This window comes from Salvelinus alpinus, chromosome 4, assembly GCF_045679555.1.
Source record: "Salvelinus alpinus chromosome 4, SLU_Salpinus.1, whole genome shotgun sequence".
NCBI lineage: Eukaryota > Metazoa > Chordata > Actinopteri > Salmoniformes > Salmonidae > Salvelinus > Salvelinus alpinus.
Genome location: NC_092089.1, coordinates 38,945,032 through 38,960,444, shown reverse-complemented (window position 1 = coordinate 38,960,444; position 15,413 = coordinate 38,945,032).

Here is a 15,413-nt window from a genome sequence, read left to right as displayed (position 1 = left end):
TCACTTCTGTCACTTCTGTCACTTCTCAGCTTTGGGATTTAGATTGGTGACTCAGTTTGTTTTGTTGTAGTGGACCACATTCATACGATGAGTTGTTTTGGATCTGCGGTCCAGCATTTAGATTTGAAATTATAAAAGGACTATGGGGTTAAAGTGCAGACTTTCATTTGAGGGTATTATCATCCATACCAGGTGAATGTTTTACTACTTTAATACAGATATGTACATTTGTCCCAAAACTTTTGTTCCCCCAAAATGTGCAAAAAGTCACCTGATATGGATGAAAATTAAAGCTGACAGTCTGCACTTTAACCTCATAGTCATTGTATAATTTCAAATCCAAAGTGCTGGAGCGCAGATCCAAAACAACTCCCTGTATGAATGTGGTCCGCTACAGCGAAACACATTGAGTCACCACTCTAAATCCCAAAGCTGAGAAGTGGCAGAAGCATACATTCAGTAATACTATATGACAGCTCTTTAGTGGTTTTCATGTATGACAAAGAGTACTACTGAGGTAGCTATGGGTTTTGAAATGTGGGTATAGGTTTGCTGTGTGTTTCTATGTAACAGCACCTCTGACAGATAGAGACTCATTACCATTGCTATTTGTTCCCAGATGTAGCACCATGACCCGTGGTGTCCCTCTCCTCTTTTTCCCAGAAGTCTCAGCGCCGAGCCCTCTGAAACCCTCCCCCGTCTCTCCCGCTGAATACCTGTCTGTATTAGCATACCACAGGGAGATTGAATATGTCTCATTTCCTCTAGTGCTCTCCATCCGGACACCTCCAATGATGCTTCACCAACCAGACTCCCCCGTTCTGTTCTGTTTCTTCACTCACTCACTCACTCACTCACTCACTCACTCACTCACTCACTCACTCACTCACTCACTCACTCACTCTCTAACTCTACTCTCCACTTCACCCACTTTACTCTTTCTTCCCACCTTCATCCCTTTTCCTGCAATCATCTTCCGACATCCTCCTCCCCTTCTTCACCCCTCCCTCTGTCACCTCCTTCAGCCCACCTCCTCACTCAACCCACACTCATCTCTCATTTCTCCTGCTCTTTTCCATTATTGTCCCTCGCTCCAATCATCCCTACTCTCCATCTCCTCCTCCCACCAACAGCATCTTTTGTCCTCCTCCCATTCTAACTGGATTTATTTAGAGGTGTGTTCCTGGTGTAGATACTGGGAAGCTATTAACGTGATAAGGATCGCCTATTATACACATCTGATGGAGCCTTTTCTCAGTGATGGGCTTCACATGCTGAAGAGCTTGAGATGTAGGCATACTGAGGGTCTATCGGCATGCAGGTGTGGGCTGCTGCTGGGGTAAAGAGAAGGTCTCCTTCACCTTAGCTCTCATACACACACACACAAACATACACTCACTTACACGCACACACTCACACTGCTTTGAAGATCTCTGAAGTCCCAGCCTCATCCAAAATGTTTTCACACTAACAGAAATGAAATACACTTGATGGATATAGCTTCTCTGTCCATATGCAGAGAGAGTAGAGTGAAAGAAGAGGGGATAGAATCTCTCAGAGAAATGATAATATACTTTAATAAAAGTATAAATTCCTCCTCTTGTGCGTGTGTTTGATCCCCTCATCATTGTATCACCATTCAATGGAACTCAACAGGAAGAGACAAATAAAGCAGGATCCACAAAGAAGCAGAGAAAGCTATGAAGAAATGAAATTTTTTAAAAGCCAGTTTCATGTAGTTTTAGCTGTACTTTTTGTGATGGATTCAAATAAGTTATCAATAGTTAATGGGCAGACAGCCAGGAATGTACATCAGTTCAATAATTGATTCCATTGCTCTCTAGAATACAACACGACAATGCTAGTGCATAATTTGACATAAACTAGCATGACAGATTGTCAGCCCTTGTTTATGACAGCATTATGTTGCATCCTGAACAAGATCGCGACAGGACTTCTGTGGGAACAATATCAATTTGATTTAATTAGTTTAGATTCATTGTCGTGTTTGAGTCAGTTGTTGCTATTCAGATAAAGACACTTCCAATGACATATGTTTGGCACATGCACTGAGTACATAAATATGTCTACAGATATAATTATAAACAACATATGGTACAGTGCATTCGGAAATTATTCACATACCTTGACTTTTACCACATGTTGTTACGTTACAGTCTTATTTTAAAATGGCTGTATCTACACACAATACCCCATAATGACAAAGGAAAAACAGGTAGCAAAAACAGAAATTGTAGCAAATGTATAAAAAAAAAATGGAAATATTACATTTACATAAGTATTCAGACACCTTACTCAGTACTTTGTTGACACACCTTTGGCAGTGATTATAGCCTCGAGTCTTCTTGGGTATGACACTACAAGCTTGGCACACCTGTATTTGGGGAGTTTCTCCCATTCTTCTCTTCAGGTCCTCTCAAGCTCTGTCAGGTTGGATGGGGAGCGTCGCTGCACAGCAATTTTCAGGTCTCTCTAGAGATATTTGACCGAGTTCAAGTCCGGGCTCTGGCTGGGCCACTCAAGGACATTCAGAGACTTGTCCCAAAGCCATTCCTGCATTGTCTTGGCTGTGTGCTTCGGTTGTTGTCCTGTTGGAAGGTGAACCTTCTCCCCAGTCTGAGGTCCTGAACGCTCAGGAGCAGGTCTTCATCAAGGATCTCTCTGTACTTTGCTCCGTTCATCTTTCTCTCGATCCTGACTAGTCGCACAGTGCCTGCCGCTGAAAATCATCCCCACAACATGATCCTGCCACCACCATGCTTCACTGTAGAGATGGTGCCAGGTTTCCACCAGACGTGATGCTTGGCATTCAGGCCAAAGAATTCAATCTTGGTTTCATCAGACCAGAGAATTTTGTTTCTAATGGTCTAAGAGTCCTTTAGGTGCCTTTTGGCAAACTCCAAGCGGGCTGTCATGGGCCTTTTACTAAGGAGTGGCTAATATCTGTCCACTCTACCATAAAGGCATGAATGGTGGAGTGCTGCTGAGATGGGTGTCCTTCTGGAAGGTTCTCCCATCTCCACAGGGAAAGTCTGGAGCTCTGTCAAAGTGGCCAAAGTGGTCACCTGCCGAACCAAGGCCCTTCTCTGCTGATTTGCTCAGTTTGGCCGGGCGGCCAGCACTGGGAAGAGTCTTGGTGGTTCCAAACTTCTTCCATTTAAGAATGGTGGAGGCAACTGTGTTCTTGGGGAACTTCAGTGCTGCAGACATTTTTTGGTACCCTTCCCCAGGTCTGTGCCTCGACACAATCCTGTCTCGGAGCTCTATGGACAATTCCTTTGATCTCATACCTTATATAGACCTTTCAACATCATGTCCAATCAATTGAATTTTCAACAGGTAGACTCCAATCAAGGTGTAAAAACATCTCAAGGATAATCAATGGAAACAGGATGCACCTTTGCTCAATTTCCAGTCTCTTGCTATAGACTCCCCTCAGCCCCCAGTTGTGCCCTGGACTCCATATGCGAATTGATTGTCCCCCATTTATCTTCAGAGTTCTCACTGTTCGGTGACCTAAACTGGGATATGATTAACACGATTAACCCCATATGATTAACCCCATAGAGAGTGACAGAGGTCCGGACAACAGGCCCTCCGATTTGACACACTGAACACATTGCCAGCTCGGAAACCAGATTGCACAGCGGAGAAGGTACGGTGGGATTCTAAATGGTCGGTGATCTGTTTGTTAACTTGACTTCCGAAGACCTTAGAAAGACAGGGTAGGATAGATATAGGTCTGTAGCAGTTTGCGTCTAGTGTCTCCCCATTTGAAGAGGGGGATGACCGCGGCAGCTTTCCAATCTTTGGGGATCTCAGACGATACGAAAGAGAGGTTGAACAGGAAAACCTCCCTGGTCTTTGTGGTTGAATCTGTGTTTGAAATTCACTGCTCGACTGAGGGACCTTACAGATAATTCTATGTGTGGGGTACAGAGTTGAAGTATTCATTAAACAATTGTGTTAAACACCATTATTGCATTTTTGGCACAAGACATTTCAGCTGTTCATTTTTTATTAATTTGTAAAAGCTTCTGAAAACATATTTCCACTTTCACATTATGGGGAATTGTGCCTAGGCCAGTGTCAGAAAATCTCAATTTAATCCATTTAAAATTTGTGGTGTAACAACAAAATGTAGACTTTCAGTGTAGATTTTGCGAGATGTTTTAATTTTTTAGTTCCCTGAAGAAGACTGTAGGTGTCAGAGGGACTGCCTGGAGGTTGTAAGGCCCTCAGGCTCTGTCAAATTAATCTTGTTCATGCAGTTAAACCTCCATTAAACCATGGTCCTACGCTCCCTCTGGTACCTGCGGCCTAGCTGCCTGCTCTGTATGCCTGCTTTCCTGCCTTACTGCCTGCCTGACTACCTCCCTGCCTGACTATGCCTGTCTACCTCTCTGCATTAGAGAGAGAGAGGGGGTGTGGGAGAGAAAACTACACATTGTAGTGAGAACATTTACTGACCGCATGTAAACAGTCAGGAGAAATTGTGTACATTCCGATTTCTGGATGTGTGTGAGTGAGTGTGAGTGTGAGTGTGAGTGTGAGTGAGAGAGAGAGAGAGAGAGAGAGAGAGAGAGAGAGAGAGAGAGAGAGAGAGAGAGAGAGAGAGAGAGAGAGAGAGAGAGAGAGAGAAAAAGATAGTTAGAGGGAGAGTGAAGGGTAAATCTATTAGTCTCCTCTCTGTGTGCGTGTGACTGGCTCTTTTGGGGAGATGGGTAAGGGGAGGGTTGCTAAGGATTATTTGCCAACCAACTGCAGTAAAAGTCTCTGATACTATCTCACTTTAGCCCAAAGTCAATTTGTCTTAAGTATCAGAGAGAAGCTCCCAAAGACCCAAATAAAAGATTTATAAAGGCTGTCACAGCATCTAATGGTGCGAGTTAACATGAGAAGCTCTGCTTTCACTCCTCCAGTGGAGAGAGACACTCCCCTGGGTCGTACTGGACTACTGAGGGGTACCACAACACTGGACCAATACTCTGAATGTAACTCCACTCAGACACCAAGCCTATACGGACATACACACAAGTGCACTAGTAAATGTTCATGTTAAACTCTATCACATACCCACAGTTTACAGTAATACACAGTTACTATTGTGTATGTTATGCTAAGTGTTAGTCGTACTTTAGTGGGACTAATTGGTTGTGCGTTGTAAACTAGTGTGTTCCTGTGTTTTGTTACTAACTGGCAATCGTCTCTCTTCCCTTGTTTGCTGTTGTCTTATTAGGAAGACAGGAGAAACGTCAGTCAAACCATAATGGAACTGCTCTTTGAAAGGTCCAGATCAGACAGTAGTCCATCCGCTCAGATCATTGAAAGGTTTTGACCTTTTAATTGACATTTCTCTAACTTTCATCCATCTTATCTTCCCTCATACCTCAAAACAACAGCTCTGGATGTCAAACAGTTATGGTGAACATCTGTCCATTTGGTCTTTCTACATCCCAAAACTGCAAACCCTGGCCTTTCAGGCAGGCCAAAGCAACAACTATATGTATTAAAATAGTTTCAAATAGTATTTGAACCCATAGTATTTGAACCCAGGTGGAGTGGGGCTGTAAAGTGAAGTAATGTGTCTGTCTTGTGGCCAGGATCTGAGCCGGTCTCTCTTTCCTGTCTCTGTGGTCTTCAGGGGAAGATAAAGCCACACTGAGGACTGCACACGGACAGAGAGATCAATGAGTCTCACTGTATCAATATCAGGCCCATCATTTCCCCTGAGGATAGATAGATCCTCTGTCTCTCCTTCACAGTAAACCAGGAACAATGAAAGAAAACCTCTAAATCACCATCACATTAACACATGGATCACTCACTAACTGGCTTAAAGCTAGAATCCTTAATTGAAACAATAAGAAAGCAGGCACCCGCCTCTGTTTTTGCAAAACAGGGCCTGGATAAATGGAACTACTGTCAAATGCATAGACGGAGCCATGGATGCAAGGACTGACCATCCATGATATTAAAGTTTTTGTTTTAACCATGTTTTGAGTCTAGAGGTAGAGGTAGAGATAGAGAGAGAGATAGAGAGGTAAAAATATAGATAGAGCTAGAGAGAGTGATAGAGATAGAGGTAGAGATAGAAAGAGAGGTAGAGATAGAGAGAGCGAGAGAGTGAGAGAAATAGAGGTAGAGATAGAGAGAGAGGTAGAGATAGAGAGAGAGAGATAGAGATAGAGATTGAGCTAGAGATAGAGATAGAGAGAGAGGTGGAGATAGAGATAGAGAGGTAAAAATAGAGATAGAGCTAGAGCGAGAGGTAGAGATAGAGGTAGAGGTAGAGAGAGGTAGAGAGAGAGATAGAGAGATAGAGAGAGAGGTAGAGATATAGATAGAGAGAGAGGTAGAGATAGAGATAGAGCGAGAGAGACAGGTAGAGATAGAGATAGAGATAGAGATAGGTCGAGAGAGTGAGAAAGGGATTAAACATATGAAGTGAATGGTTGCATTAGAAGCATACTTTTCTCTCACACACAAACACACATGCATGCACACACACACGCATGCACACACCCGCATGCACACACACACAAACAAACACACACACACACCTACCACATGCTGAGATTCAACTTGTTATAAATTAATTCACAGATTGAAAGCTGTCATTTATGTTTCATTTCATTTTATACTTCAGAACTAGTAAGCCATTCAACCATCATTTCATATTATCGTTAATTCTAAAGTGCCTTTACATATTTAATTTCTGCATTCTTTCTAATGATATTGCATATCTACTGTAGTTCTAGTCTAAGTGACTTCAAGTCATGGGCTGGAATGGCACATAGGCATTCACTAATAGACCATATTGACATGCAATAGAGGAATTATTCATTTGATGGCAAAAAGACATAAGGATCAAATCCAATCACATCGAAGGAGAATATAAATAATGCAGCACATGACAGGGTTTTTAAGGGGTGGTCCAGGCATTACACTGAATTCTTCTGACTCCTGTCTGCTTACTGTATGTAACTCGTGAGCTTTGTATTACTGTCACGCCTTGACCTTAGAGAGCCTTTTATTCTCTAATTTGGTTAGGTCGGGGTGTGACTAGGGTGGGCATTCTAGTTTTGTTATTTCTATGTTTGCCTGGTATGGTTCCCAATCAGAGGCAGCTGTCTATCGTTGACTCTGATTGGGGATCATATTTGGGCAGCCTTGTCCCACCTGTTTTTTGTGGCATCTTGATTTTGTATTGTTGCTTTTTAGCCCTACAAAGCTGTACGTTGCGTTTGTTACTCTTTATTTGTTTGTTGCTGGTTGACATTAATAAATCATGATGAACGCCTTCCACGCTGCACCTTGGTCCATACCTTCCAACAACGAAAAGATCCCACCACCCCAGGACCAAGCAGCGTGCCCAGGAGGAGCAGACATCTTGGACGTGGGAGGATATATTGGACGGAACGGGATGCCTGACGTGGGAGGAAATCCTGGCCGGAAAGGATTGCCTTCCATGGGAGCAGACGGAAGCAGCGAGGGGGGGACGACACCGGGGTTCGCGGCCACGACGTAGGCCCAAGAAGCAGCCTCAACATTTTTTTTTTGCACACGGGGTGGTCGGCGGAGCTGATGGGTGAGTCAGAGACCGAGGAAAATTATTGGGATAGAATGAGCGAGGAGTGGTTGGTGAAAGTTGAGGAGAGTGATGAGAGAGAGCTGTTGGTTTGGCTGGAGAGGCAAGACAGTCGCCCTGAGGAGCGTGTTAGCCGTTGCCATCTGTGCCAGCTCTCCGCACTCGCTTTGAGGAGAGTGTCAGTGTTCCGGTACAATGTGTGCCGGTTCTATGCACCGTGTCTCCAGTACGCATCCACAGCCCAGTGCATCCTGTGCCAGCCCCCCACACTTGCCTTGCGAAGGTTGTCATCTGTCCAGGACACGTTGTGCCAGCTCTACGCTCCAGACCTCCAGTGCGCCTCCACGGCCCAGTACGTCTTGTGCCGGTTCTACGCACCGTGTCTCCAGTGCGCCTCCACAGCCCAGTGCGTCCTGTGCCAGCCCCCCGCACTTGCCGTGCGAAGGTTGTCATCTGTCCAGGACACGTTGTGCCAGCTCTACGCTCCAGACCTCCAGTGCGCCTCCACGGCCCAGTACGTCCTGTGCCGGTTCTACGCACCGTGTCTACAGTGTGCCTCCACAGCCCAGTATGTCCTGTGCCGGCTCCACGCACCAGGCCTCCTGTGCGTCTCCCCAGCCCAGTACGTTCTGTGCCGGCTCCACGCACCCGGCCTCCAGCATGTCTCCCGAGCCCGGTACGCCCTGTGCCAGCTCCACGCACCAGGCCTCCTATGCGTCTCCCCAGCCCGGTACGTCCTGTGCCGGCTCCACGCACCCGGCCTCCAGTGCGTCTCCCCAGCCCGGAACGTCCTGTGCCAGCTCCACGCACCAGGCCTCCAGCGACGGTCTGCAGTCTAGAGCCTCCAGCGACGGTCTGCAGTCCAGAGTCTCCAGTGACGGTCTGCAGTCCGGAGCCTGCAGCGACGGTTCCCAGTTCGGAGCCTCCAGCAACGGTCCCCAGTCCGGAGCCTCCAATGATGATCCATGGCCCAGAGCCTCCAGGGGATGATCCATGGCCCGGAGCCTCCAGTGATGAGCCATGGCCCGGAGCCTCCAGTGATGATCCATGGCCCGGATTCTCCAGTGATGATCCATGGCCCGGAGCCTCCTGCGAGGGTTCCAAGTCCAGAGCCTCCAGTGAGGGTTCCTAGTCCAGAGTCTCCAGCGAGGGTTCCTAGTCCAGAGACTCCTGCGAGGGTTCCCAGTCCAGAGCCTGCTGCGAGTGTTCCCAGTCCAGAGCCTCCTGCGAGGGTTCCCAGTCCAGAGCCTCCTGCGAGGGTTCTCAGTCCAGAGCCTCCTGCGAGGGTTCTCAGTCCGGAGTCCCCGGCGACGATCCACGGTCCGGAGTCCCCGTCGATGATCCACGGTCCGGAGCTTCCGGCGACGATCCACGGTCCGGAGCCTCCGGCGACGATCCACGGTCCGGTTCCTCCGGCAACGATCCACGGTCCGGTTCCTCCGGCGACGATCTACGGGCCGGAGCTTCCAGCGACGATCCACGGCCCGGTTCCTCCGGCGACGATCCACGGTCCGGAGTCCCCGGCGATGATCCACGGTCTGGTTCCTCCGGCGACGATTCATGGTCCGGAGCTTCAGGCGACGATCCCCGCACCAGAGTCGCCACTGAAGTGGGCGGATCCAAGGCTAGATGCCCACCCGGACCCTCCCCTATAGGTTTTGCGGCCGGATTCCGCACCTTTGGGGGGGGGGGTGGGGGGGGGGGGTGGGGCGGGGGGGTACTGTCACGCCCTGACCTTAGAAAGCCTTTTATTCTCTAATTTGGTTAGGTCGGGGTGTGACTAGGGTGGGCATTCTAGTTTTGTTATTTCTACGTTGGCCCTGTATGGTTCCCAATCAGAGGCAGCTGTCTATCATTGTACCTGTTTGGGGATCATAATAAGGCAGCCTTTTCCCACCTGTTTGTTGTGGGATCTTGATTTTGTATTGTTGCTTTTTAGCCCTACAAAGCTGTACGTTACATTTGTTACTCTTTATTGTTTTGTTGCTGGTTCACATTAATAAATCATGACGAACGCCTTCCACGCTGCACCTTGGTCCAATCCTTCCAACAACGAGCGTTACAATTACACATTGTTCTCACAGTTCTTGTCAATAGTAACACAGTAGTTGTTCTCCACTTCAATATGGCATTGATATTAATATGACTGTAACATTTAGCAACTTTGCATTTTTCCTCAAATCATTTTAGGTGTCACAACAGCATGTGTCACCCCGGAGGCATACAGTTCCTCCTCTCTCTCTCTCTCTCTCTCTCTCTCTAAATTGTCTGGCGTGAGATACAGCTGGTGATGGGGCTGTGATTTGGCTTGAGGGAGTGATGCGGCCCGTGGTTACCATGGAGCTGATGTCATTTTAATCACCACCTCCACCAATATAGCCCACAGTTATCACTTCATGACGGCCCTGGAGGACCATCCTCTCCCTGGCACTGGCAGGAGCAGGTGTGTGTGTGTGTGTGTGTGTGTGTGTGTGTGTGTGTGTGTGTGTGTGTGTGTGTGTGTGTGTGTGTGTGTGTGTGTGTGTGTGTGTGTGTGTGTGTGTGTGTGTGTGTGTGTGTGTGTGTGTGTGTGTGGACGTGTTTAACGATACGAATAGTAAACAAGGGTTAAGGTTAGAATTAGTGTTAGGGTTAGAATTAGGTTTAAGGTTAGGGTTAGGAGCTAGGGTTTGTTTTAGGGTTAGGATTTGGGGTTAAAGTTAGGGTTAAGGTTAGGTGTAGGGATTAGGGAAAATAGTTATAATACAAGGTTAGTTATACAAGACTGTGTGTGTGCGTGTTTATGTGTGTGTTTACAGGTGAAGGACATCGGTGACTGTTACTAATGTATTTCTAATCACACTGTTCTAAACAAAATGGCAGGTTACTGGAAACGGACAGAGCTTACAGAGTGACACAAAGTCCTTGTGCCTTAATCACATAATGTTATAGTGTTGTTTAATCTAAATAGCTTAACCTGGCACACCATGTGATACCAACCCTATCACAGATAGTGGTCTCTGAGGTTGGGGGATCAGGAGGGTTGAGCTCTACTGTACATTGTGTGTTTGTGAATGAGGCTAGGGGCTGTGGGGGTGGGTTAGGGGTGGTGAGGGGCTCTGGGGGTGGATGCGTTAGGTGCCATAACTCACCACTCCTCCCTGGGTGCCCTTTGGGTTGCTGTGGGGGATCAGAGCAGAGTGGGTGATTGCCCTTTGGAGGTTTTCAGAGGGAGCGTCTACCCCTTTCTATCATGTTCTGGACCTTTTGTGTCCAGGCTCTTTCTGCTCTCATTACCACAGCCTCTGGGTTCACACAGAATCTGTTAGATTCAATTAGTTCAGATGTACAGGGAAATATCGAAAGGCATTTTGCCGGAGTGAAGCAGCAAGGAAATGGGAAAAAGGTCAAGCCTACTGACTTTCTCTCAGAAATGTAAAATAGGAAGGTAAGCGGCAGGAAAATAATGGCACAATGAACGAACACCTAAAATGGTATTTCATCCCATCCAAATCAACCAGAGTTACCCAAACTCCATTTCCAAGATGCCTGGAGCTAGCTATCGGATGTAATGTAATATTTCAGGTCTGTCGGCTATTCATATCTCAAACATACAAAGTTGAGTATTTTATTCATATTCTCCACAAGCACATTGCCGCTCATTACTTGCTCTACAGTAAAGGGCAGTAAAACAAAAATATATCTACCCTCGAACCTACTCTTACCACAAACTCCCTTACTACCAATTTAACTTAACCTGCAGTTTTCATGCCTGAATCCTCTAAACAGTATATTAAAGAATAGAGGCCAAACCATTATACATTCCTGAATAAAATGTTCCTTTTTGACTGAGCTCTGCCGTATTATGCATGCAAATCATGCAGCCCTCTTTGTCTTCTAGGCAGCCAGTGTGTTAAGACACAGCCGTATTGAGGATGACCTTGGTGACGACAGGTGTCTGAGCGGGGGAGTAATATGCCCAGCATCACCTGCAGGTGACATAAAATTCCCAATTAAACCTCAAGATGTCCGGATGGTGTGCGGGGGGAAAACAGAACGTGCAGGGCATCGGTTATATGTTGGATCTTTTCAATTTTTTTCTTATTTTATTGTAATTCCTTGAAGGTAATCGTATTAAAGTGTTTGACATTATAGATCAAATGACTTTGAAGAGGTTGGGTGTAGTTGAGGCAGGCATAGAAGTCTCATGTCTGCATATTTTTGATTTCACGGTCACTGATATTCCAGTAAAGAGATTTCACTGCACCTCCATGTATCCTGAAAGAAAGTTACAATGCAAAAAATAAATCCCTTATTTCCATACGCTTTAGAAGAGCTGATTAATGATTTTTTTTAATGATTTCTTTCAACAAAAACATTTTCTCAATGACATGTTGTCTGTTGATTTCAATATAACTTGATATCCTAAACATGAGCTGAGGAAAAGAACAGAACACGCCCGCCACACGGCCAGGCATCCCAGAAGCCACTTCACTCTGTCTAGCTGTTCCTTTGAGCTAATTAAAGGGGATTTTACGTTTGGAGGGAAACATCTGCAAGAGTCACAGAGAATCAAATGAGGCCAAATGTGCAACACAGAAGCCACGAAGGGTCTTTTGAAAGTATTTTTTCTCCCAATTAAATGTGGGCTAGCCCAAAGACTTCAGATTTGTGTTCTGATCTGCCTGGAGCTAGAGCTCTGTAACGCTCTAGGTGTCGGGGTGTTTGTGGAATCAGACGCAGGAGCAGCAGAGCTTCAATAGGTTGAGTTTAATTCCCAACTCGTACACAAACAATGTCCAAACCGGACTACTGGGTGTCAAATAAACACCTGTCTTCCAACATGAAGACAAAACCAGTACACACACACGAACCACTCCCGAAATCCAAAGAAACAGACGAACAATCCCGCACAAAGAAGCAGTCAGGCTGGCTGACTAATAAAGCCACCCTGATTGCTAATTCCCTCAAACCAGGTGATAACCATAAACACATAAGGAGGGGGAGGAAAAAGAGTCAGTAGCAGCTAGTAGGCCGGTGACGACGACCGCCGAGCGCCACCCGAACGGGAAGGAGAGCCTGCCTCGGTTGAAGTCGTGACAGTACCCCCCCTCTGACGCGCGGCTCCCGCAGCGCGCCGACACCGGCCTCGAGGTCGACCCGGAGGACGAGGCGCAGGGCGCTCCGGATGGAGGCGATGGAAATCCTTTACCATAGATGGATCCAACATGTCCTCCACCGGTACCCAGCACCTCTCCTCCGGACCGTACCCCTCCCAGTCCACGAGGTACTGTAGGCCCCTCGCCCGGCGTCTCGAGTCCAGAATGGCCCGTATCGTGTACGCCGGGGACCCCTCGATGTCCAGAGGGGGAGGAGGGACCTCCGGTACCTCACCGTCCTGCAGGGGACCAGCTACCACCGGCCTGAGGAGAGACACATGAAACGAGGGGTTAATACGATAATAGGAAGGGAGTTTTAATCGATAACACACCTCGTTTATTCTCCTCAGGACTTTGAATGGCCCTACACACTGCGGCCTCAGCTTCCGGCAGGGCAAGCGGAGGGGTAGGTTTCGGGTCGAGAGCCAGACCCTTTCCCCCGGTACAAACACGGGGGCCTCACTGCGGTGGCGGTCAGCGCTCCTCTTCTGCCTTCCAGTAGCTTGTTGAAGGGACTCCCGGACGGCCCTCCAGGTCTCCTTGGAGCGCTGTACCCACTCCTCCACCGCAGGAGCCTCGGTCTGGCTCGGATGCCATGGTGCCAGGACCGGCTGGTACCCCAACACACACTGAAAGGGGGACACATTAGTAGAGGAGTGGCGTAGTGAGTTCTGGGCCATCTCAGCCCAGGGAATGTATCTCGCCCACTCCCCTGGCCGGTCCTGACAATACGACCGCAGAAACCTACCCACCTCCTGGTTCACTCTCTCCACCTGCCCATTACTCTCGGGGTGATACCCGGAAGTCAGGCTGACCGTGACCCCCAGACGCTCCATGAATGCCCTCCACACTCGGGACGTGAACTGGGGGCCCCGATCAGAAACAATATCCTCCGGCACCCCGTAGTGCCGGAAGACGTGAGTGAATAAGGCCTCCGCAGTCTGTAGGGCAGTAGGGATACCGGGCAACGGGAGGAGACGGCAGGACTTAGAAAACCGATCCACAATTACCAGAACCGTAGTGTTTCCCTGAGAGGGAGGCAGATCGGTCAGGAAGTCTACAGACAGATGAGACCATGGCCGTTGTGGAACGGGGAGGGGTTGCAACTTCCCTTGAGGAAGGTGCCTAGGAGCCTTACTCTGAGCGCATACCGAACAGGAGGAGACATAAACCCTAACGTCTCGAGCTAAGGTAGGCCACCAATACCTCCCCCGAAGGCTCCCCACTGTCCTTGTCACCCCAGGGTGACCCGAGGAGGGTAGGACATGAGCCCACCGAATAAGGCGGTCCCGAACACCAAGCGGTACGTACTTACGGCCCGCCGGACACTGAGGAGGCGCGGGTTCCGCCCGTAGCGCCCGCTCGATGTCCGAGTCCACCTCCCATACCACTGGCGCGATCAGCCTCGAGGCGGGGATGATGGGAGTGGGTTCAGTGGTCCTCTCCTCCGTGTCGTAAAGACGGGACAGTGCGTCTGCCTTTACGTTTTTTGAACCGGGTCTATAGGACAACGTGTACCTAAACCGGGTGAAAAACATGGCCCACCTTGCCTGACGTGGGTTCAGTCTCCTAGCTGCCCGAATATACTCCAGATTCTGGTGGTCGGTCCAGATGAGAAAAGGGTGCTTAGCCCCCTCAAGCCAGTGTCTCCACACCTTCAGAGCCCTGACCACCGCTAACAACTCCCGATCCCCCACATCATAGTTACGCTCCGCTGCACTGAGCTTACTAGAGAAGAAAGCGCAGGGGCGGAGTTTTGGTGGCGCACCCGAGCGCTGTGATAGCACGGCACCCACCCCAGCCTCGGAAGCGTCCACCTCCACTATGAATGCTAAAGAGGGATCCGGATGCGCCAACACGGGAGCCTCCGTGAACAGAACCTTCAACCTGTTGAAAGCTCCGTCCGCCGGCGCTGACCACCGCAACCTCACCGGACCCCCCCTCAGCAGTGAGGTAATGGGAGCCGCTACCTGGCCAAAACCCCGGATAAATCTCCGGTAGTAGTTGGCAAAACCCAAAAACCGCTGCACCTCTTTTACCGTGGTCGGAGTCGGCCAATTACGCACGGCCTTTATGCGGTCACTCTCCACCACCACCCCCGAGGTGGAAATGCGATAACCCAGGAAGGAGACAGCTTGTTTGGAAAACACACACTTCTCAGCCTTGACGTATAAGTCATGCTCCAGCAGTCTGCCAAGCACTTTGCGCACTAGAGATACATGCGCGGCGTGAGTAGTTGAGTAGATCAGAATGTCATCGATATACACAACTACCCCCTGCCCGTGCAGGTCCCTGAGAATGTCGTCTACAAAGGATTGGAACACGGCTGGAGCATTCTTTAACCCATACGGCATGACGCAGTACTCATAGTGGCCCGATGTGGTACTAAATGCGGTTTTCCACTCGTCTCCCTCCCGAATACGCACCAGGCTGTACGCGCTCCTGAGGTCCAGTTTTGTAAAGAACTGCGCTCCGTGAAATGATTCCACCGCCGAAGCGATGAGAGGTAGTGGGTAACTAAACCCCACCGTGATGGCATTTAGACCTCTATAATCAATACACGGACGCAAACCTCCCTCCTTTTTCTTCACAAAAAAGAAACTCGAGGAGACGGGTGAGATGGAGGGCCGAATGTACCCCTGTCCCAGAGATTCCGTGACATA